At 38.4% G+C, this 23,292-nt stretch overlaps 1 long non-coding RNA gene across 1 annotated transcript in view; it reads left to right on the top strand.

The window, feature by feature from the left end:
• Window positions 1-21,846, top strand: part of LOC311431883 — a 54,028-nt gene extending 32,182 nt beyond the window's left edge. The window contains exon 4 of the long non-coding RNA XR_014689689.1: window positions 21,719-21,846. This is a non-coding gene — a long non-coding RNA (uncharacterized lncRNA). The remainder of the gene's footprint in view (window positions 1-21,718) is intronic.
• The last annotated feature ends 1,446 nt before the right edge of the window (window positions 21,847-23,292 follow it).

Genomic DNA, 23,292 nt, shown 5'->3' with positions numbered 1-23,292 from the left:
GTGTTCCCCCTGCCCCGCCTTCAGTCTGTTGCCTTGCTCAAACACTGGCCATTGCACCCAAGGCCCTGCTCAGGCAGATAGTGGAATCATGGAATATCCTGAGTTGGAAGGGACCTACAGAGATCATCAAGTCCAACTCCTGGCTCCACACAGGACCACTCAAAAATCAAACCACACGTCTGACCAGCATACTGGCTAAACTGAGACGTTGCTCAGGCAGATAGTGACTGCAATATCAGCTCAAACTAGGTTCTGGAGAAACAGACATCTTGCTCAGCACCTGAGAGCCAATGGAGCATGCACCAAAAAGTAATATGACCATTAGGCCATCCTCTTATCCCATAAATAACTAGCAGTTCAAGAGCCCTCGGAGCTACCAGGATCTCCCCTTGAGTAGGTACGCCTCTCAAGGTCATGCCTGCTGCAGAAATCCCCTACTGTTCACAAGAGATTCCTTGCCAGAACAGAACCTTGGTAAGTGGTTAATAGCTTGCTAAAACATGTAAGCTTCACTACGATTATATCTTAGATCAATTGCAACTACCTGAAAGGAAGGCGTGGGGAGCTGGGGATCAGCCTCTTCTCGCAGATACCTAGTAATAGGACTAGAGGAAATGGCCTTAAGGTGCAGCAGGGGAGGTTTAGGTTGGAAATTAGGAGATATTTCTTCTCAGAAAGAGTAGTCAGGCATTGGAATGGGTTGCCCAGGGAGGTGGTGGAGTCACCATCCCTGGGGGTGTTTAAGGAAAGGTTGCACGTGGTGCTTAGGGACATGGTTTAATAACATTGGTAGTAGGGTGATGGTCGAACCAGATGATCTTGGAGGTCTTTTCCAACCCTAATGATTCTATGCTATAAACCTTTAGACATAAACCACTGACCTAGTCTGAGACTAGGAGTGATTGAGCTGCACGTAAGCTCCTTACCTCTTTAGTTTAGGAGTTTAAAAAGCAAGAGGGTCTACTCTGAACCCCATGACTCAATGAGAGCTTCTCCTTGATACATTTTACTTACCCTGTCCTCTATGCAATAAATAAACAAGTGTACCTTGCCATCTCAAATCTTATTAAGTCACTATCTTGTTTACAATTAACCTTTGTTAGATCACTATATAATACCAATAAATACACTGATGCTTCTCTCTTACAAGTGAAGTGTATAATTTCATATGTGCCAAATTATACCTTTCTTGGCATTTTTAAGTGAAATAAACACAGAGTCATTAGTACCACATCCTCTTCTTCCTTTTTTCTCTTCCCATGACTGTCTTCCTTTACTACCTCCACATCCTTTACCTCCTTGGGGTAACCTGACCCCCTGCAAGTAGGCCTAAAATTTAGCTCTATTGTATCTTTTGTGTGACATATCTTAAAAGTCCTATCTACCTCTTGTAAGCAGCGAATTCCTTCCTTATACATGTATGTAGCCACCTTACTCCTTGTCCAAATTCTTGATCATCACATTTCCTCTTTCCAGACTGCATCTCAAGACTCCAGAAAAGGCCTAAGCAACAGAGGATATCCCTTTTTCCTCCAATCTGTGTCATGTTCTTCACTTGTAAGCTCCAGACCACTTCTTAGCTCTGCTTTGCTCTGCTCCTATCTCTTTCTCCTTACACTGGAGTTTGTTACAGCACTGTACGAGCTGCAGTATCTGCCCCTTCTACACATGCAGCTAGGCTGAGACTTAACTCTTTCATGTGCAACTATGAATTACAAGCCTGAGATTAAAAATAATAAATAAATAAATAAATAAAATAAAATAAAATAAAAAAGATTTTCTAGTGTGATATAATGGATAATGGATACAAAGAGGCTAGAATCATAGATTATCCTGAATTGGAAGGGACTCACAAGGGTCATGCATCAAGTCCAACTCCTGGGTCCACACAGGACCACACAAAAATCAAGCCATGTGTCTGAAAGCATTGTCCAAACACGTCTTGAACTCCTACAGGCTTGGTGCTGTGCCCACTTCCCTGGGGACCCTGTTCCAGTGCCCAAACAAGCCCTTGGTGAAAAAACATTTCCTAACACCCAATCAGAACCTGCCCTGTCACAGGTCCATGCTGATCCCTCAGGTTCTATCAGTGGTCACCAGAGAGCAGAGCTCAGCGCCTGCCCCTCTGCTCCCCTTCATGAGGAAGTTGCAGGCCACCATGAGGCCTCCCCTCAGCCTTCTCTGCTCTGGGCTGAACAATCCAAGTGACCTCAGCCACCTTTCATACACCTCCCCCTCTCAACCCTTCACCATCTTCGTAGCCCTCCTTTGGACACTCTCTAGTAGTTTTATGTCCTTCTTATATTGTTGTGCCCAAAACTACACATAGCACTTGAGGTGAGGCTGCACCAGAGCATAACAGGACAATCATTTCCCCCAGCCAGACGGTAGCTGTGCCTGATGAACACCAGGGTACAGTTAGCCCTTTTAGCTGCTAGGGCACACTGTGGACTCATATTCAACCTACTATCAACCAGAACTTCAGATCTGTTTCTACAAGGCTGCTCTCCAATCACTCCCCCCCCAATCTGTACATAGACGCAGTGTTGTCCTTATCCCAGGTGCAGAATCCACCATTTGCTCTTGTTAAATTTCATACAGCTGGTGATTGCCCAGACCTCTCATGTATCATGATCTCTCTGCAAGGCCTCTGTACCCTCAGGGGGATTCCACAGCTCTTCCTAGTTTAGTATCATTTTCAAACTTACTTATGCAAGTCGTGTGTCCAAGTCATTCATGAAAACATGAAAGAGAACTGGCTCTAAAAATCTGTGTCTGGCTTCTTGCTGTGGCAGGTAAAGATACAGACTACAGGTTATAGGAACAATATCATACCTTGTTATACCTTGTTTTTCCCGTCAGCACCTACACTGGATACATATGCTCAACCTCAATGGGCAGAGAGAAAGCAGACAGGGAGGGAAACCTAGGAAGATTGTAAGGAGATTGTCTGCAATGCATGAGTGATATTTTGGAATAAGAATGTATTCCTTCTAACAATTAGAATTTTTAAACCATTCTACTGGATCACTACTTTGTGGTTTTGGCCTTTTTTTTTTTTTTCCTTCTCTATATGTTTCATCCTTAAAACTCATTGGCAATTATAATAAGATCTATTTATTTTTCAAATTTTCTTTGCACCAAATTCCAGGCATGCATTGAACAAAGCATTTCTGGACAAGTACATAAAAAAATTATAGTTCCTGTCTTCAGAACTCAATCATCAGATTGAAAGAAAAAAGCCAATAGATACCAAAAAAATACATCTGTTGTCAACATTGTAAGCAAAAGCCTTATCATAGAAACTGAAACATTTTTTAACTGTTTTTCAGTTCAGGTAACATTTAAAGAGACATTTAAAAGAGAACTTCTTTACTTACATTTATAAGGAGCTTTTTCAAATGACAAGTAAAATAAGGGAGAGCAGAAAAAAGCTTGTCTGAAAACATAACTAGTCAATGACAGTAGCTGATTTCCTAGGCCACTGAAAGGTAGAAGCTGACCTCTCAGTACCACCTAGGAGAAGATAGATTGAATGTGGATAGCCCATGAATGCATACAGATTTGAGGATTCATGTCACATCCAACAGCTACCATCAAAGCTTTCCTCTTCCGCTTTGCCTGTATACTTGATTATTCATAGTGCTGTATCTGTTTAAATTAGACTGTTAGCTTCTGTGTATCCTTCCACATGTTTGCAAAGCTTTATGGACACTTTTAATACTATATAAATAATAAATAATAATAAAATAGCAGGGTGTTTAATTTTTTATCACTGTAAATGCTTCCTTCAGGTTGTATTATGAGTATCTCTGTTCCACAATGCTTAATCCTGATTGTATAGGAAATTGATAAATAAAAATATCACCTGGAATCACTTTCAGTTGAAAAAGTTATCAATGTGATTAAGAGCAGTAAACTGAAATCTTTTGGCTTTCAGGGCCCTAAGTTCTGTTTCTTAAAAGCAACTATCTTTCTACAAAAAACAGACCAAACCAAAACAACAATAAAATCACCTTTCTTAATTCCAGCTACACATATATATCTTTGTGACAAAAAGCAGCAAGCTGGAAAAGTAATTATTCCTTTACTGAAGGAAGAAATTGTTTGGTTTTCTTTGTCTTCAATGATTATTCTCCATTTGTGTAATGTTCTGTTGCAAATTTGCCCAGAGAAATTTTAGATGCCTCATCCCCGGAGGTTCAAGACCAGGCTCAATGAGGCCTTGAGCAACCTGACCTAGTGGGTGACATCCCTGCCCATGGCAGGAGTTTTGAAACTAGACAATCTTTAAGGTCTCTTCCAACGCAAGCCATTCTATGATTCTATGAAATTGCCCTTCTTAACAATCTGGATTGACATCTTAACACTCTTAACACTCTTAAATGACATGATTTCCATTTTTGATTTATGTGAATAAAGTTGTACCATTTTCTATATTTCTGTTGCTTAAGGTCCATTTTTTCCTATTGACTTTTCAACAAAGTTCAGAATTCATTGTAACAACTTGGCTTTGATTGGTGGTAGTCTATGGCCAAGCGCCAGGTATAGATCTTAGTAGGAAGGAGATGAGCAAATTTATTGCTTCTTCATTGTCAGCTCCATGCTCTGGACCTTCACAACCTCTACTGTTAAACCAGTGTATCCTGGAAAAATATTATTATTATTATTATTATTATTATTATTATTATTATTATTATTATAAAAGATTGCTTCATTAAATGAATCAGGACCATTTTGAGTAAGAGGCTATGACAAACGCAAGACATTTTTCCTGCCGTCTCCTCAAATGTGAGATTTCAGTTGCATGATCCCATTCTGCACCTTTCCCTGTGTATACTCAATCCACTTTTCAATTTCCTCCAGGAAAGCTCAAAAGAATGTAGAGTCCTCTTTTGCATTTCGATGAATTAGAGAAATACTGGAAACATTATGTTAAGTCAGCATGCACCACACAAGGTGTTTAAGTATTTACGCTAAGCAGAATGTAAATCTGTGGTGATATATGAATTTTGCACTCTCAGAAAACAAAGGAAACCCCTACAACAGGCTTATCAGCTTCTATGCTAATTAAGCAGATGAAATTCAGGAAATCCAGTTTACCAAATTTCCACTAAATAAACAAAACATGGGGGACAGATGAAGGAGGACAGGACAGGACAAGAAAAATAAAAGAAGAAAAATTCTTGTAAAAATGATTTTTTTTTCCCAGAAGGGACTGATATTTTTTCTTGTTTTCTTTTTAATATTATTGATTATAAACAAATCAAAATACATGTGTTTTTATGGGGAAAGATTTGCTAACCAATCAATACAGGCTTTCAGATTCATGATTCTGTTTTACACCATAATAGAATCTTTAATGATTGTGTTAAGTCCTATATTGGTACCATGCATTGTACATTGAAGTTGACTAAGGGATAGTTATCTTCAAGTACAGAGTCCAAATGGTTCATGACGAACTTGAAAAAAAAAGACAGCAAAATCTTTGAATGGCTCTATTTTGGATATTATCGTGAATAGTATTAAATCCATAGACTGATTAAAATATGTTAACAAGATTCAAGAGGCATGTGTTAATCCAGTTGATCTATAGTTAAACCCAAATTAGTATATCAAATAGAAAATAATGTACTCTTAGTAACTCCTTTTAAAGCAACATTATCTACTGGGAATGTTTTTTTTTGTTTGTTTGTTTGTTTGTTTGTTTTTAATTTCAGTCACCAATTACCAGCAATTATTGCACATATACAACTATGGGGGAATTTTTTGCTTTTTGAAAAAAAATCTTCTCTACAACATGCCTTAATATTCTGAATGTGTCAAACATATACTTCAGTCCTCAGTAGCATGACATTTTTGTCTCACTTACAATGGTGTAAGTCAGAGAAAACCAAGTGTAGCTAGGATGAAATTACATGTAAGTATATATTATGCATCAAGGCCTTTTAAATGCCTGAAAGAGGAAATAAATAAATAAAAACAATTGTCCAGGTGATTCTCCGAGAAGAAAATTTGATAAAAATATTTCAGAGATATATTCCAGTGGATTTTTACACTCTTCTATATTTAGACAAGTTTAGATTGATACTAAAGTAGCTTGGAACCTCTTCTTCACTTACGTAAATAAATGAATAAGAGAATTTTGTCTGTGTTCTTGTTTAGGTCAATGAATGCCAAAAGTGACCAAAGCTGGCTGTCAGGGAGCCTGCCTATGTTGTTTCCCCTAATATGTATACTGAAAACAGGAAATGCTGCATGCAGATCTATGGGAAGTGTATATGAAAGTAAAATAAACTGCTGACCAACAGGGACATCAGCAGCATTTTTGCTGATCTTCAAAATTTTAATAGCACTGCAACCACAAAAAGCTTGAGGACAGAGTATAGGGATTAACTTGCCACGTAGCTTCTGTTTGGCTATTCCACCGTGAATGATTAGCTGCTCCTTACTTCACTTGAACAAATAATGCACACATAGAATGATTTTTTATAGAATAGAATAGATAGGTACAAACGTAAAAGTTTCTGAGGAGTGTGCCATGGTGCTTTGTCCTGGCGGTACATCAATGTGTTATGACACGTGCTCTGAGCACACTGCTTGCATTCATAACAGAGCCTTGAAACCATTAGAATGATGTGATTTATTTCCAAGATTCACCTCTGAGTATGCAGAAAACAGTGGTCCAATTTGTATGGCTGACAGTCACTGATACATGCAGGATACATAGCTGATGTTTCAGCTCTGATCACTCTCCACTGTGGTGGCACATTCTGGCAAGTATAAAGTAAACCCAAAGGAAAAAATTAATATTTTCATGGTGGAAAATATTTTTTTTTTTTAATTTTTTTCAGGAAAAGCCAGTCCATGTCATGATGCAGGAGAGCTTGCAGTGGACATGTTAGCAATTGTCTTTATATCTTTGCAGGAAAATTAGTTCTAGAGTTGGAGAACACCAGGCTGAGACAGAACTCCAGGAAGCAAGGGAAATTAGTTATTTAGAAAAGCTAAAGACCAATCGGAAATTATCTGAAGGATGAGATTTGCAGTAAGTTGAAAGAACTGATAAACTGCAATGTGTGTGTATTCATCATTCTGCTTTTGGAAACCAACCCCAACCAAACATTCTGAGCATGGCTTTTATTTACACCTCCTTGTTATAAATATACCTGGCCAGAACTACAGCTGGCATAAATCAGCTTGACTTCAATGAAGAAATACCAAATTACAGCAAGTAAGGATCTGGCCCCATGGAAATAGTGTATGTCCCTTTTGTGGCATGCTGCTGGTTCAGAAATCAATACTTCATTTATCTTCTGTCCCTGGTACAATAGCACTCCTGCTGTAATTGTGTTGCTTTGAGCCTGCTGGACGTATCAGTATTATGCAACTGAGACATACTTTCATTTGCCAGAGAGCGCTCATTTTTCAAAGCAGTTCTCCAAGAGCTTTTATTTGTTCCATGCTTCACTTAATATTATTCCAGTTTCCTCTCACAAGAAGTTGGTCCCATTAAAGGTAGCAGAGGTCTGAGACCTGACCCAGCTCTATTCGCTAGCTGACACATCTTCATTTTCACGTGCATATTGCCTAATTTCAAACAGCTTTTTATTCATTCCCATGTCCTACCCTGTGTCACTGCTTGAATAGGCAAAGTCAAATGTTGTCACTTACCCTTCCCATTTATTCTGTACTAATCAGAAAGAGAACATGCACAGGATTCAGTTTGCCAATAGAAAGCAATCACACACAAAAATAAATAAGAATGACAAAGCCAAGAGCATACTTACTCCTTGGGCTACACTGATATCACTGATGATGATTTTGAGCACAGAAACTGGTCAGAAGTGGGGAGACAATAGATATAAGTAAATATTAGTACAGTGAAAAGCATAGGAACAAATCCTAACAAAGTGACTGACAATGTATACTAATGAAGGAACTGATAATGTATCATTCATCTCTGGAAAAGTGTCTCCACTACCTCCTCTCAAAAGACTTTTTAACACTGATATAAGAATAACCTATTTTGTCACATAGGAGCTGTGAAATGCCTTCCATATCATATCCATCCATTGTTTATTAAAGAATTTTAGGTTTCTGTCTTTTTCCTCACAACTGTACATATGTTTTTGTGCCACATGACTATCCCATTGTGGACTTTTACGCACTGAGCAGACTGTACATTCCTGTTCCTGTTCTGAGCTTTTAATTTTTTCTGCATTCCACGAGTGTGAAGGATAGCAGACGTAAATAAGCCCTAAAGTGTGGCTAGGGGATTGGTGTCAGTAAAGTTAAAAAGGGCAATTATTTAGGCAGATCAGATACAAAACCCTATCACCCTATCATGAATGCAACTCATTTAACCAGAAAGGTATCTGAATGCCCAATTAACAGCTATAATTATGGTGATGATTTATTTTGTGCAAATGTCTGTCACTGTGGTGACACAGAATTAGAGATTAATATTTGTGTATCTGACACACTTTTCATGAATTACAATATTGTTAATGCAAATTGCGGGAAGTGTTTCCTGTTCCATGAAATACCTAGAGAGAGTTCTTCAGTGCACTGCAAACATTATAATTAACCCTAAAATGTCCCGATGCTCTGAAGCATCACCCACTGGAGCTACCAGTACGTTTGCTTACATGCCAGCCTGGGGCACTCACTAATGTACTTTCCTTCAAAATAGAAACCACATCATTTCTGCTAGCTGAGTAGTGTTTTAGAACAGGAATTTTGCTTTTTATCTACTTTGTCTCATTCCACTCTGAGAAACTTCCTTTTCTCAGCCTTCAGAGGCTCATGTTCTGTCTGGAACAAGATGCAATGAGGTTGTGCTCTCCCCATCTAACATTTGGCTGGTCAAGGCCATGAGCAGCCTCAACTCCCTTTGAAGTTGGCCCTGCTTTGAACATTGGTTGGACTAGAGGATCCCTCCACACCCAAGGGCCCTTCCAGCCTTAATTTCCCTAATTCTATGCATTTTTTACATATGCTCTATGTCTTGAGTAGCTATACTAGTTTGCCTTTTCTCTCTGCTGGAATTTCTGCCCAAGGAATTATTACCTTAGTAGGCTTTTGTTAAATAATTTCTTGACAGATGTGACAGGGGGTGTTTATTTTTCATGAAAGTAAGGCAGAGATATGCTAAAATTCTGCTGGTGCTGCAAATTTACACAGTTATAATAGCCAATATAAATTACATCTTTTATCTTTAGTAAATATGTTGGGTATTCCATGCAAGGCAAACATTTTGCAACAATCATTTATGGAATCTACTTCTTATGTGTGAGATCTATTTCCCTACAATCAACAACGGATATGATATTTTATTTCCCTGTAATTACTGTTTAGTCCATGCCTACATCTTTCCAAGGCCAAGAACCATAAATTCATTAGAAAATTTCTTTGAATCTGTCCTAGCTTATGAACTTTGACAGCAGATATAGAATGTGTTAAATCTACACAATGCTTCAGCATATATTTGGTTGGAATGTATATGGTTTGAATGTATATGTTTTGACTGTACATGGTATAGATTTCAAAATCCATAAGTTTTCATACTTATTTTTTATTTTCTTATAAGAGCACCATTCTATTTCTTCTTGCACACAATATTCATAAGCAGAGCTGTTCAAAGTGTACTGTGCAGAAAAATAGCTGAAAACAAAGTTTTAGAGCAGTAAAACAAATGCTGATACTATTTGATTAATAGTCTAAGGTGGGAAATGCAGGGATTAAAAGTGAGAAATAAAAAAAAAAAAATCAGTTTTGACAAACAGAGCTATGTAAGTGCATTTTAAAATGAAAATAAGGATTGAATATGTTCAGTAAACCCCAAGAAATTCCAGGTATATACATTTCTGAAAGGCCACTGAACCAAAAGATCTATTATTTGCACAACTCTATTCATGAATACTAAGCGCCAAATCTTCCTTTCTGTTTTACCCTTTCTTTTCTTTTAATGCATGAAGTAAAATATCTTCTTGGATGTGACTGTTTGTCAGTCTTTCTATATCAAAATAATCCTGCTTGATATATTCAAGTACCTGGTGTTTTCCTGCTGTTGTGTACTGAGGATTTCATAAACAGGATTGGCAGCATACACTATTACACTAGACAAAGATACTGCCATGAACCAGATAGCCTAATTTGTATTATATAGGCAAGTGATGTTTTGGAATTTTCAACAACATGGCCCATTTGAAACTTATAACAAATACATTTTGAAACTAGATTTGATAGATTTGTTGTCCATGTGAGCTATAAGTCAAACCTGGTATTCAAAAAGGAAGGCTGCATGAACAGTTTTGCTCTGCTGAAGTGACCTACCTAAAGGCAAATGCTTAAGGCATGCTATTTAGTAAAACATTTCTCCCAATTTCTATTCAAAAGCCTTGCAGTTTCTTCATCTCAGATGTGTTCAGTATTTCAGAATGTGGTAGAAAGTCACTTACTTAGATTTCATGGAATTGTATGTGTTTGAGGACAGATCCAGGCATTCATTGAGGGACACCACTGCCCAGTACAAGAGCAACAATGACCTATGTGTCATTAAAGGCTGGTCAGAAATAATAAACACTCTGTTTATTCTGATAAAAAGAAATGTCTAAAACCACTTGGAGAGACAATGCCTTCCTTTGCTTTTTGATATTTGGTAGTCCATTGAGAGAGTTTACTGAGCATTAAAAATATTTTGTGTCCCATCACTTTTTTCCTCAATTTTTACCTGTCAGATACATCTTGTTCTTTTTTTTTTTTTTTTTTTTTTTTTTTTTGCTTTCATGTAGCTATTCATAAAATATGGTGCAGGAAGTTTTTGGTTTTGTTTGTTTGTTTGTTTGTTTGTTTGTTTTGTCTGTTTTGTTTTGTTGTTGCTGTTGTTTTAGTTAAGCAAAAAGCATGGATTTCAAACATGAAGTACAAAGTTTTTCTAGTGTTCACATTCCATGCTCAAAATAACATACATATCGGATATCTAACAACATGTGAGTAAAACTGAGAAAATGCAAAGAACTCATGATTAACTTCCTGACAGCAGAAAGGCAAACTGAATAAACATTCGGCTTCATATATTTTGTCATATTTGTCTGGCTTGTATGTGAGCCTCAGTTCAATGAGTTAAACAGAAATGAGAGGCCTATTACCTGAGAAGGATGAAATTCAAATGATATCTGTACTGTCCATTGCTTTTAGTTTGCCTACACTTTGAGTGATTTCCGTCTCTCCAATGATTATGAATTTTCTCAACGCTTCTTCAGGTCAGAACTGACTATGCAGAAGAGCTTTGTTGTATCCTATAGAAAGTCTTCACAATTCTGTGTCAGAACTTCAGGGGAAAGCCTGTAAAATGCTGTTAGGCTAAGCAGATCATCCAGATTACCTGCTCAGAAAGAAAATCTCAAGTGAAGAAAAGGCTCAATCAAAAATCAGTATGAACAGAATTAAGTTGGAAATGGAAAACAGAGCCACATTAAATTGCCAGTTAATTAGTAGAGCCAAAAGACTTTTCCTAGTATTCTTTACAGAACATCTGTTGTCCCTGGTTAATTTAGATATGCCAGAAATAACAATGTGTTTTTCTCTGCACTGGGCCATAGTCCAGGTGGCCTTTGTGGACTGTTTACAGCAGTGAAAAGGTAACTATCTTGGCAAAGACTGGGCATGTGGAAGTTTAGAGACTTAAAGCACAGGAACGGTATGGTCTTTTGACCTTGAGATATCAAATACAAAGCAGGGGCGGTAAACAGAATATTACAAGAGGTTCGTGCTATAGTCTTTACGCTAGTTGGGGCATTCAGGAATTACATTTGGAAGAGGCTGGAAATCAGCATTCCTTATGGTTAATTGTAATTCTGGGCAGCCCTACACTCCTGCTTGTGCACTGGTTTAGGACTGAGGCAAAGTTACACTGTTTACAACAGAGAAACAAGAGCATGCATGGCATATGTGAACCGGTTTGCTCCCCACGCCATTAGAGAATGAGAACTGAGTGGAGTGAATGACCAGTATAATCTGCACCCTGTTCAGGCCTGGGAATTACTGGAAGGGTGTGTGTGGAAGCGTGACTAAGGTACTGGATACAGGTAAGAAATTCTGGTGAATGATCCCAGCTGAGGCACGGGTACTTTCTATGTCATTGCTATAGTCTGGCACCCAGCAACAGTCCAATGTGCCACTTATTGTGCACCTTGTGAGACAGAGACCTTGTGAGGGGCTAGCATAACACTGAGGAGACCACCACATTTCAGAGTACATCCAGTACCTTTTCCCATGGCAGATGAAAGAGGCTGAACTGAATTGTGAAGGTTGCAGTAGACAATCTGGTGACGGATATTAGCAAAACTAAAATGTGTGGACTAATAGTCAACTAAACTTGCCTGCAATTGCAATGAGACAGTACCAGTGGATGATAATCGGGATCAGGCTGAAGAAAAAACCTCTTTTAAATGGGCTGTAAAGAATGAAGAGGACATGATAACCTATACTGCACAAGTTACTGCCAGATAGCTCCCAGATGAATCAAGTTAATAAAGTTTTAGGCTAATTAAACCATATCCCCCATGCTTTGTCATTTTTTCTGCATGTCCAGCACAATGAATAATTTAAAATGAAACTTCAAAATATAGCTGTTTAACTAGCCTTTTAATCCTTTCTTAAATTAGTAGCACTGATATCTTTTTCATTTCTCTTTATTTCCCGTCTAGCATTATTTAAAGCACATCTGTGGCTTCCAGGTAGGTTTGCAGTTGGTGGCCAAATGGGATTGCCATTTCAGCTAATGCAGTATTAGTATCTCTTTCTAGCAGTCCATCTTTTGATATGTGTAGTCAGCAGGCTGGTCATTGGGGACCATATTTGAATGAATGCTACTCCACTATATAAATCAAGCTATATTTATGAGCGTTGATTTTGTATCCCGTGTAGAATTCCCACCACTCATTTTACATGCTTCTCTTTCTAATGGGACAACCAGATGCACTAAATGAACATAAAAGTCATCCATCTTACTGAAAATGCTGTTGAAAGATGGGGATATTTAAGCAGATTTAATGTCCAGAAGGAAGGGCTGTACACAGAAATCTCCTTTTTATCTCCAGAACCTGCACAATGCAGATTACAGCAGTGAAAACTTCATGTCTGCAGAGAGCTGAGACAGAAAGTTTAGTGTCAATGAAGTTGTTTTTAACCTGTGGCCCAGAGACTTCTACCAGACTGAACAAAATTTTAATGAGTCCATGAAGGGTAAGCATAGAAGAAAAAAATCCTTTTGTGAAAAGGCTTGGATTCCATCCACAAATCTATATTTCCACTAGAAAATGCTTAGGAATCTGCAAATCCAGAAAATAAAAAAGACCTGCTCTAGGAAAATTTAGTGTGTGAACTGGCTTTTGGGATGGTCAAGAAAGATGAGGCTGGTGATTGTTATTGAAATAATTCAATAAATATTTCAAATATTCAATTCAATAAATAATTCAAATAAATATTGCCCCTGGAACAGGGCAACCCTGACTATACGTACAGACTGGGTGACAAGACGCTGGAGAACAGCCCCTCATAGAGAGATCTGGGGTTGTGGCTGACAGCAAGTTGAATATGAGCCAGCAGTGTGCCCTGGCAGCCAGGAGGGCCAACCGTTTCCTGGGATGCATCAAGCACGGCATCGCTAGTCGGTCAAGGGAAGTGATTGTCCCACTCTACTCTGTGCTGGTGCGGCCTTACCTCGAGTACTGTGTGCAGTTCTGGGCAACACAGTACAAGGACATGAAACTGTTGGAGAGTGTCCAGAGGAGGGTGACAAATGTGGTGAAGGGCCTAGAGGGAAAGACATAGGAGGAGCGACTGAGGTCACTGGGCCTGTTCAGAAGAGGAGGCTGAGGGGGGACCTCATCGCAGTCTACAACTTCCTTGCAAGGGGGAGTGGAGAGGCAGGTAACCTATTCTCTGTAAACACCAGTGATAGGACCCACAGGAATGGTGTTAAGCTGAGGCAGGGGAAGTTTAGGCTGGACATCAGGAAGAGGTTCTTCACCAAGAGGGTGGTCACACACTGGAACAGGCTCCCCAGGGATGTAGTCACTGCACCAAGCCTGTCTTAATTTAAGAAGCGATTGGACTGTCCCCTTAGCCACATGGTCTAAAATTTTGGGAAAACCTGTGCGGTGCCAGGAGTTGGACTTGATGATCCTTATGGGTCCCTTCCAACTCGGGATATTCTATGATTCTATGATTCTAAATATGGACACAACCTCTGAGAAAAAGACTGAGCCCACTGATCCATCTCATGTTCAGGAAAAAAAAAAAAAAAAACTGTTTGGTTAGGAAAAAAAAAAAACACTGTAATTATTACCAGTCATTTTGGAGAGAAATACGAGATTAGAGGAAAAGTTAGATCTGAGATTCTGAATCTGAGATAGAGGAAATAATATTAATTTAATTCCTACCAATGAGAAAATGTAACACAGAAGAACAGAATCCAAACTGTGAACTAGGACGTGATTTTTCAAAGCAATTTAATATCATATAGGATGTTTAAATATTCAAACTTCAGTTCACTTGACTTTCAATTGCTGTGGAGACACTCAGCACTTGTGCAGATCAGCCCTTGTGATACTGAATCAAATTTCCAGAAACCAAAGGCTATTCAGTAAATTAAAAGTTTAGTTTTAATCTCATGATTAATTTTAAATGTCAATTGACAAATCAAGGAACTAAAAAAACAACTGCCATTCCTCCTCTTCCTGCAGTGTGTTTTCTAATTTTGAAGGACTAAATGGGCCTAAAAATGAACAATGTAAACTGATGTATATATAGCATTACTCAATAGACTAATGTTCAAGTAATTAATATAGAGGCTTTAGCCTTTTAGCCTACTTGTTTAGCAATGTAAACATCATTGTATAAACCTGATATTGAATTTATTTGATCTCTAAAATATTTTAAGGGTTTTCTTTTCAATAGCATCTCCTATTCCCTTATAAAGGGAATAAAAATATATAAAAATATAAACTGTAGAAAGTTTTTTATTAAGAAAAGTCTCTTCTGACCTATTCATAGAAAGATTCTTTTCTTTTCTTTTCTTTTCTTTTCTTTTCTTTTCTTTTCTTTTCTTTTCTTTTCTTTTCTTTTCTTTTCTTTTCTTTTCTTTTCTTTTCTTTTCTTTTCTTACTCCTTTCCTTTTTTTTCTTTTTTTGGGGGGGCAAAACTAAATTTTATTATTCCTAGAAGGAAAGGAAAAAGGGAAAAAATATTTTCAGTGGGAGCTGCAGACTCCTACTTGCAAGCTCAGTGCTAGAGAAAGCCAAACACATCACACAGCCTTATCAGCCTCCTCAAGATCTGGCAGATGCCAGAGTCAGGTTCTTTAAGTCAGTGCTGTTAGCTGCCCTTCTGGTCATGGGTCACTGTACTGTTACAAAAGATGAAATCTTAGCTGGTTACATAAGGCTCTGTATTTAAACAGTAGGGAAAAAATAAAAATAAAAATAAAAATAAAAATAAAAATAAAAATAAAAATAAAAATAAAAATAAAAATAAAAATAAAAATAAGAGAGAGCAAGAGAGAGAAAAAAAAAATAACCCCAAGAAGGCAAAGGAGGCCTGGGAGAATATTGGGAAAAAAAAAAAATCCTGTTTGAGGTGTTGTCATTCATAATTAAGTCTAATTGCAGTCTTACAATTGCAATAGATTGATTTCTAGCCCCACCTTCAATTTAAACACCAGTTGTAATGTTACCTCAGGCTCTGGATGACATTAGGAGGAATAGTTTGTTTTCATTGTTTGTTACATCAACTTGTTTGTACAGCAGAAAATTTGGATTGTAATACTCTATACAATTTGTCATATTCATGAGTATTTCCACCTTATGCAAAATAAATACATAAATAAAGTGGGGAGATTAGCATCCTGCTAGTCTCTCTTTTACTAAACAGAACTGATGACTTTGAAGGAGATATCCCTTCTGCACAATGAATAACTCTAGGTGATATGCAAAAGTATTGTGTGATCACACAGAGAAGCCTCATGAGATATCGCTGAATCACAGCTCCTGTGGTCCCAGCCCCATTTCTACAGCTAATGATTCTCCCTGGACTCCTCACACCATTTCTGTCTCAGCATCCTTGCCTAAACACACTGATTCTCCCAGCCACCTGTCCCAGAGTACTCACTTAGGCAATCCCAAACCTATTTATTCTAGTTCTGACCCTGATCTCTCACATTTTCTCCCTTCTCACTCTTTCCATGGTCCAGTTTCACTCACACATTCCATAGCCATTTTTCTGCCAGCCCAATGCACCTTCCCAGGACTCCACATTCCAAAATCTGAGTCTCTGTCCTCAACCCTTGGTCCAACAGGGTCAAACAGGCATCTTTCCCAAATCCTCCAGCTCCTCCAAATAAAAGTTATTTGAGCATTTCAAAGAAAACCTTCTGAATCATATAGACAAAACAACCTGTTTTTTTCCCCTAGCATCATTCACAGTATTGTTTGAAACATTATGATGCAAAGATTCACCTGGAGGCAGAAATTGCCATGGAAAAAATCATCACAAACAGCTAGAGTCTGCCTGAGTTATAAGAAACTGGAAAAAAAACATGTATCAAGGAGAATGTCTGGCAGCCTCAGCAACAGAAAATGCTACGTAGTTTTGCCGAAAATAAGAAAGGGAAAGAAAGGGAAAAATGGTAAAAGTAACAAATTCTAAAAATATTGGCTTACAAATATGGAAGTGAAGAGAAATTGAAAAGAGCAACTGCTGTACATTAACATGGAAAGCCACTTTTACACTGTTAGATGCACAAAAAAGAAAAAAGAATGTCTCCCCAGGTGTATGATGTGGTTACCAGTGAGCCCGCATATTGGCTCAATGCATGTGTTTAGACAGGGTCTGGCAGAGCGTGACAGCTATCGTGCGGGTGTGAAGTATGGCCACAAATATCCAGCCCCACACATGTCCTCCCTCTGGATAAGAAAAAGACCCTGCATGCAGCAACCTTCTCTTGCCAAGTCGCCACTTCCAAGGGAAGGGAGGCTGGAAGGGGTTTATGATGTATCATAGAATCATAGAATATCCCAAGTTGGAAGGGGCCCATAAGGGTCATCAAGACCAACTCCTGGCACCACATAGGTCTACCCAAAAATTCAGACCATATGACTAAGAGCATAGTCTAAACAATTCTTAAGCTCTGACAGGCTTGGTACTCTGACTACGTCCCTGGGGAGCCTGTTCCAGTGTACGACCACCCTCTCAGTGAAGAACCTCTTCCTGATATCCAGCCTGAATCTCCCCTGTTGCAGCTTGACTCCATTCCCTCAGGTCCTATCACTGGTCACTAAAGAGAATGGACTGGCGCCTGCCATTCCACTCCCCCTCATAAGGAAATTGTAGACTACGATGAGGTCTCCCTTCAACCTCCTCTTTTCCAGGCTGAACAAACCAAGTGACCTCAGCTGCTCCTCATACATCTTCCCCTCTAGGCACTTCAGCATCTTCGTCGCCCTCCTCTGGAACTCTCCAACACTTTAATGTCATTTTTGTACTGTGGTGCCCAGAACTGCACACAGTGCTCAAGGTAAGGCCACACCAGCACAGAGTAGACCGAGACAATCACTTCCCTTGACTGACTAGCAATGCCGTCCTTGATGCACCCCAGGATACAGTTGGCTCTCCTGGCTGCCAGGCCACACTGCTGTCTCATATTCAGCTTGCTGTCAACCACAACCCCCAGATCCCTCTCTGCAGGACTGCTCTCCTGCATCTTGTCCCCCAGTCTATAAGTATAGCCAGGGTTACCCCTTCCAAGGTGCAGGACCCAGCATGTACTTGGACGTTTCCTCCAGTCTGGTCCAGAGCAGCACCTCCAAGTGCTGTCACTGCCTCCAGGGACAGTGGGGAGGCTTCAGCACTGGATCAAGAGGCCCCTAGTATGGCCAACCACTCTGCTGAGGGGAACTTCTTTCAGCAGAGGCTGTAGTGCTTGGATCTGGCCATAACTACATCTGCTGCTGGGGTACAGGAGAGCCTGTGGGCCCGTCTGATCCTGACCCCAACCAGGGAGGTGCCTGATGCCCTGCTCTGCCACCTTGCATGGGCCCTGCCACTCTAGGCCTCGTGACAAGCCCAATGGCTCAAGATGCAAAACAGTGAAATGAAAATCCATAAAATCCTAAAGAATAAAACAGGGAACTGCAGATGGCAACTCAACAAAGCTAATTCAGCAAGCAGTAGACATCAGCTCTTCCTCGCCTGACTGATGATCTGGCCAGCAGACACACACCAGGCCCCTAACACAGGGTAGTGATGCTTAACATAGCAGCGCACTAATTCCAGCTCTCTGTTATGTGCTTTATCTGAAAATAACTGCTTTATTTTCTTATAAACTGCGCAGAATTTCTCTGTGCATGACAAACAGTACCACAAAAATGTGATCCAGGGAGGAAGGTTTATAGAACAGGTATGAAAGCCATCATGTAAACAAGAAGTTAAAAATAAAAATGCAGGGAAAGCTTCCTTTTTAAACATTTTGCTGGCTCAGGGAAAACTTATAATATTCAGATAAAAAATCTGATTCTGGTTAGAAGACCAGAATTCAGGACACAATTTTATGGTTACTTAAACATTCTTCACCTTCTTTTCCTAGCACCACATATTAACTTGGTCCTCTAGAAATGGCATCCCAAAGAAACCTTGACAAACCTTGTATTATTTGAACTGACAGAAAGAGAGAGAACACATTTCAATGTAGAGGTTCAGGAAAATGCAGAGCTAATCAATTCAGACACAGAATGATGTTTCCAGGTTAAGTTAAATCAACGGTCAATTCATAGCACAGAAAACAGTAGCAAATTTCAACAGTGTATAATAATTTTTTGTCTGTGCAGTCTTTGCACATCTACCTGTATTGAAGCCATTAGGTGTTTTGGTGCATAAAGAAATTGGGATTAGGTCTTCTACAAACTCCACAGGTTCAAGAGTAACTGAAATTTATGACTTCACAGTCTGGCCATCCAGGCATCTGATCCAAAGGCTCACATTTCTAATGGAAGCTTTCTGTTCAATCTCTGACCTAATTAACTTCGCCAATTCCTCTGTATTTCTGCAAGAGAAATGTTAAATTTAGGGAATCAAAAACACTGACATTGTTTCCCAAAAAAAAAAAAAAAAAAAGAATTTCTGGTTAACATCTTCTTTTATTTAATTCCCTGTCAAATTAAGTTCATATACATGTATCCTAAGAAATTCCTCACCTATCTGTTAACAGTTGTCCATGAGAACTATGGTTACACAATTTATTACACAAAGGCATGAATACAGCCACCAAGTGACAAGTCTCTTTCTCTCAGACCAAAAATCTAAGAACTTATATCTTGCTCTACCTCTCTTCATTTTGATTTGCACTGAGCTGCATCTAAATTATTACTATGATATTATGTGAGACAAATTAATTACCAGGTAACCAAGAATACTTTTTTCACTGACAGAGCAATTGTTGCACGTTCTAGTCTGTGGCAAAACATTGGGAAGCTGTCCGGTCCAGTCGTCCAGTCATCAGCTGATCAGCTGAGGAGAGAAGCTCCTGAATAGCTCACATGCAATTATGCATTACTGCTCCCTGACTAGGAATGCCAATATGTCTGAACAAAAACTCACATTACATCCTGGGGAGGAAAAAAAAAAAAAAAAAGACTGCCATAAAATTTATAGAGTTGTCATGGTGACTGTTTCCCTCTTAAAGCCCCATTCACCTGTGGTGCACTCTTGTTACACATCGCGTATGAGATGCACTCCCTGAATGCTTATAGTTCCAGAATTGGTCCAATAGCACATATGTAATGGCAAAATGAAATCTAAGAATGAAGCTAAAATCTATCTGTGATAGTTTCTCAACATTTTACAAAGAACAAACATTCAAACAGCATCAGTAAATACAAGACATACCACAGTATCTGAAGGTTTTACTGTTTTTTCTTTTTTTGTATGCATCAAACTCTCTCCCATCATTTAAATAGTGATTCTTATTGTATTTATGTATTATCCATGTTGCCTGCATTTGCAACATCTTCAAATTTCCCACATTTTCTACAGTATACTTTGGCACAAAATTTACTTTCAGAATTCACTGCCTTTGTGAATCAACAGCAAGTCTCTGTTTCAGAGAAACTGCTCCCCAAACTGCAAACTTGCATTTTACTTCTTTTATTTACATTGTGCATTGTGTCTGGTGTTATATAGCTGGCATCTTAATTCATAGCATAATATCAATGACAGATCACAATGCAAACAGAACAGAGAAAAGGAAACCCGCTTCATATAAGGCAGAACATAAAAATAAAGCAGCCTCTCATAAGTATCTCATAGATACTTCTATGAGAATGTTTATGTTCTCTTTACAGTTTTTGAAATCAGACCCTTTATAAAAGAGAAGAAATATCTTAAGTGCAGGACATTTGTCAGCAGACAACACAGGTATATATCCATATATCACTGACACTTGATGTATCATTATGCATATGTAAATGAGACACAAGATAGCGCTTTTCCAAATGCAAGCATTGGCAACAGCTACGATAATAATAGCAACATTGGTTTAGACAAATTACTTTGCTATCACTACTAAAAAAATGCAAAGGACTACTAAATTAAAATAAAACAAAACAAAACAAAAGGAACAAAGCCACCAGACAGAACAAAATAGTACAAGGATATAGCAGAACATAACACATTATTTGTAGTGTGGGATTAAATATTTCATTTAATTTTAGGGAGGCTTTAAATTGTGGTTTTCAGTAGCCTAATTTAGAATACATTTTAATAGGAATGTGAGTGCTCTTTTAAAATAAGTAAAATATAAACACTGAACTAAGTGTAAACTTTTCTTTAACAGACTGCTGTTGGAATCATTCAGAAAGAATATTTTATTTTTTTATATTTAGCTACAGGAGAAGGTACACTAAAGTCAGTAATAAATTACAATAGGGTAGGTCTTAACATCGATGGAAATATCTAGAACTTGGTTGATAATTTTGAGGTTTTGACTGTCCCATAGCAGTATGGCTATACCTGAAAAATCCTCTTTGTTGCATCAGCTATGGGATCTGCTTATCCTATTCAGCTCAATCTGAAAATGGTTTAATTGCTAACAGAGATGGGACTAAATCCATTACGAGAACTGCTGAAAGAATTCTAATAGATGTGGTTTTCCACCAAATCTCTTTTTCCATGGTAGGGTTGACAGTGGTCTATCACAGTTTCCACTGGAGCAAAATCAATTTCACTAGTGGCTGACTTGGCTCCAAGAAGAATTTCTGACAAACATTGTCATCACTCAGTCATATTTTTAGTATACTATCTCAATAGTTTTTCTTGGTTCTCTGTATTTTCTAATATCCTGGTACTAAGACCTCTTCAATCTGTCCGATTTTTCTTTCATCACTTCCAATTTCTCCCTGTTGTTTTTAAGATCAGGCACACAGTTTGAAGGTCCTTACAGTCCCAGGATCACTGGGAAAATCAGAATATTAACTGGACACTAGAAAAGGAAAGAAGATGCCAGAAAAAGTCTGATACAATAGAGAAATAATCAGAAAGATGCAAGGAGAAAGCAAAAGAGAGCAAAATAAATCCTAAAATATGAAAAATAATAGTTGGCCAGATGAGATCTAGGACTTGAAACTGCAGAGAGCACTGAGCTTAATTTTCTGAATTGCAGAAAATTGAAACCTGACAGGATTTTCAGTGCTGCCAGAAGGGTGGCACCCAGTGCTGGGAAAGGGCAAAGGACACCGGGGAAGATGCCCTATAGCCAACAGGGACTCAAACCCTGTTAGGAAGTATGGCATTACAAAGATAAATCCAAGCAAATCTGGAGGGGAAGAAGAGTTACTCTCAGGAATGCTCCTGTGCCTGACAAGATGCATCATTCCCCTAAGAGGCCCTCAACAACACCGCTGGTGGCAACTTTTAATGGCCAAGGAAGTAGCTGCAAAGCAAACAATAAGTTTTATCAAATAGCTTCACCTGACAAGCTTCACCTGACAAGGATAGAAAGCAGAACAGAAACAGAAGAAAAAGAAGAATCTGGTATGCTTGACAAAAGAGGCAAGAAAGAAGAAAGAAAGGCAAGAGAAAAAAAAAATAAATGGAGAAATGAAAGGAGAAAGAAGGAAACAGCCCTAAAAAAAATATGGGGGGAAAAATCACAATTTGAGGAGCTTATCTAATTTCACAACCTTTTGGCAGATCATCTGTTATTATTTTTAATGAGGCCCATCTGCTGCTTACACCTTGACACTGACCAATACCACTTATGCAAAAATGTCAACTGAATATTAATCCAATTATTGCTGAAAGACTGAACATACATTTTCTGCCACATATCTTAATTATAACTATATTAAAGGTTGCCTACAGGCATATTGCGTATTTAGTTAGTCACAATGTACAGATGAACTTTCCAATTTTCTGTGGAACCTTTATTTCTCATGTAGGACTGAGGTCTGAGATACTATCATTAGCTTTACCATTTAATCTATTTAATAAATTTCTGTTTGGCTTTGGGCCAGACTAAAGCAAAATTACTTTGGCAAACTGCTCCAACAACCTACTTAATGTGTCTTGCCCTTGTTATTAGTACTTGTGGATATATCTATAGGGATCAACAGCTCAGATTTAAAAAAGAAGCCAACTCATATTTTTTCCAGAAGTCCTACTTCTTGGTAGAATTTGCCTAGACTACTTTTTGTTAGAATTTATGTTTCTGAGAAGATGTGACAAAAGTAAAATAAATTAGGAAACTAGAAATCTGAATAAACTTCATGTGCAATTTTTCAGGCTTAACAGCCTGGTTTTTGTACTTTTAATATATTTACTTAAATTACACATCAGAAATAGCACTATTTATAAAGATTCATCTTTGACAGTTTTAAATCAAAGGCAGTGTGGTATTAATTTTCTACTAGTCCAGTCCCAATTCAATTTCTCAAAGTTTTCCTCTTTTTACTGGAAAGTGTTAGGCATCGTAGGCTTAGATGTGACCTCAAGAGACAACCTTGTCCAATAGCTCCTCACTTTTTGTAACTGTAACTCACTGCCACTACTTTTTCTTCGTAGGCTAAACTGACCTCAGCCATTGTGCCACACTGCCAGTCTCTGCCTGTCCCTTAGATTCACCACAGACTCTGCATTCTTTCATTCTCCAAGTATTACCACAGTATCACTTACCTAATAGCCCAGGCAGCCAAAGCTGAGTCTGCTGGAATTCAGGCTGACACAAATTTATGTAGC

This window comes from Aythya ferina (genome assembly GCF_964211825.1).
Source record: "Aythya ferina genome assembly, chromosome: 2".
NCBI lineage: Eukaryota > Metazoa > Chordata > Aves > Anseriformes > Anatidae > Aythya > Aythya ferina.
The sequence above is the reverse complement of the archived record's forward strand: the minus strand, read 5'-3'. Positions and strand labels throughout refer to the sequence as shown.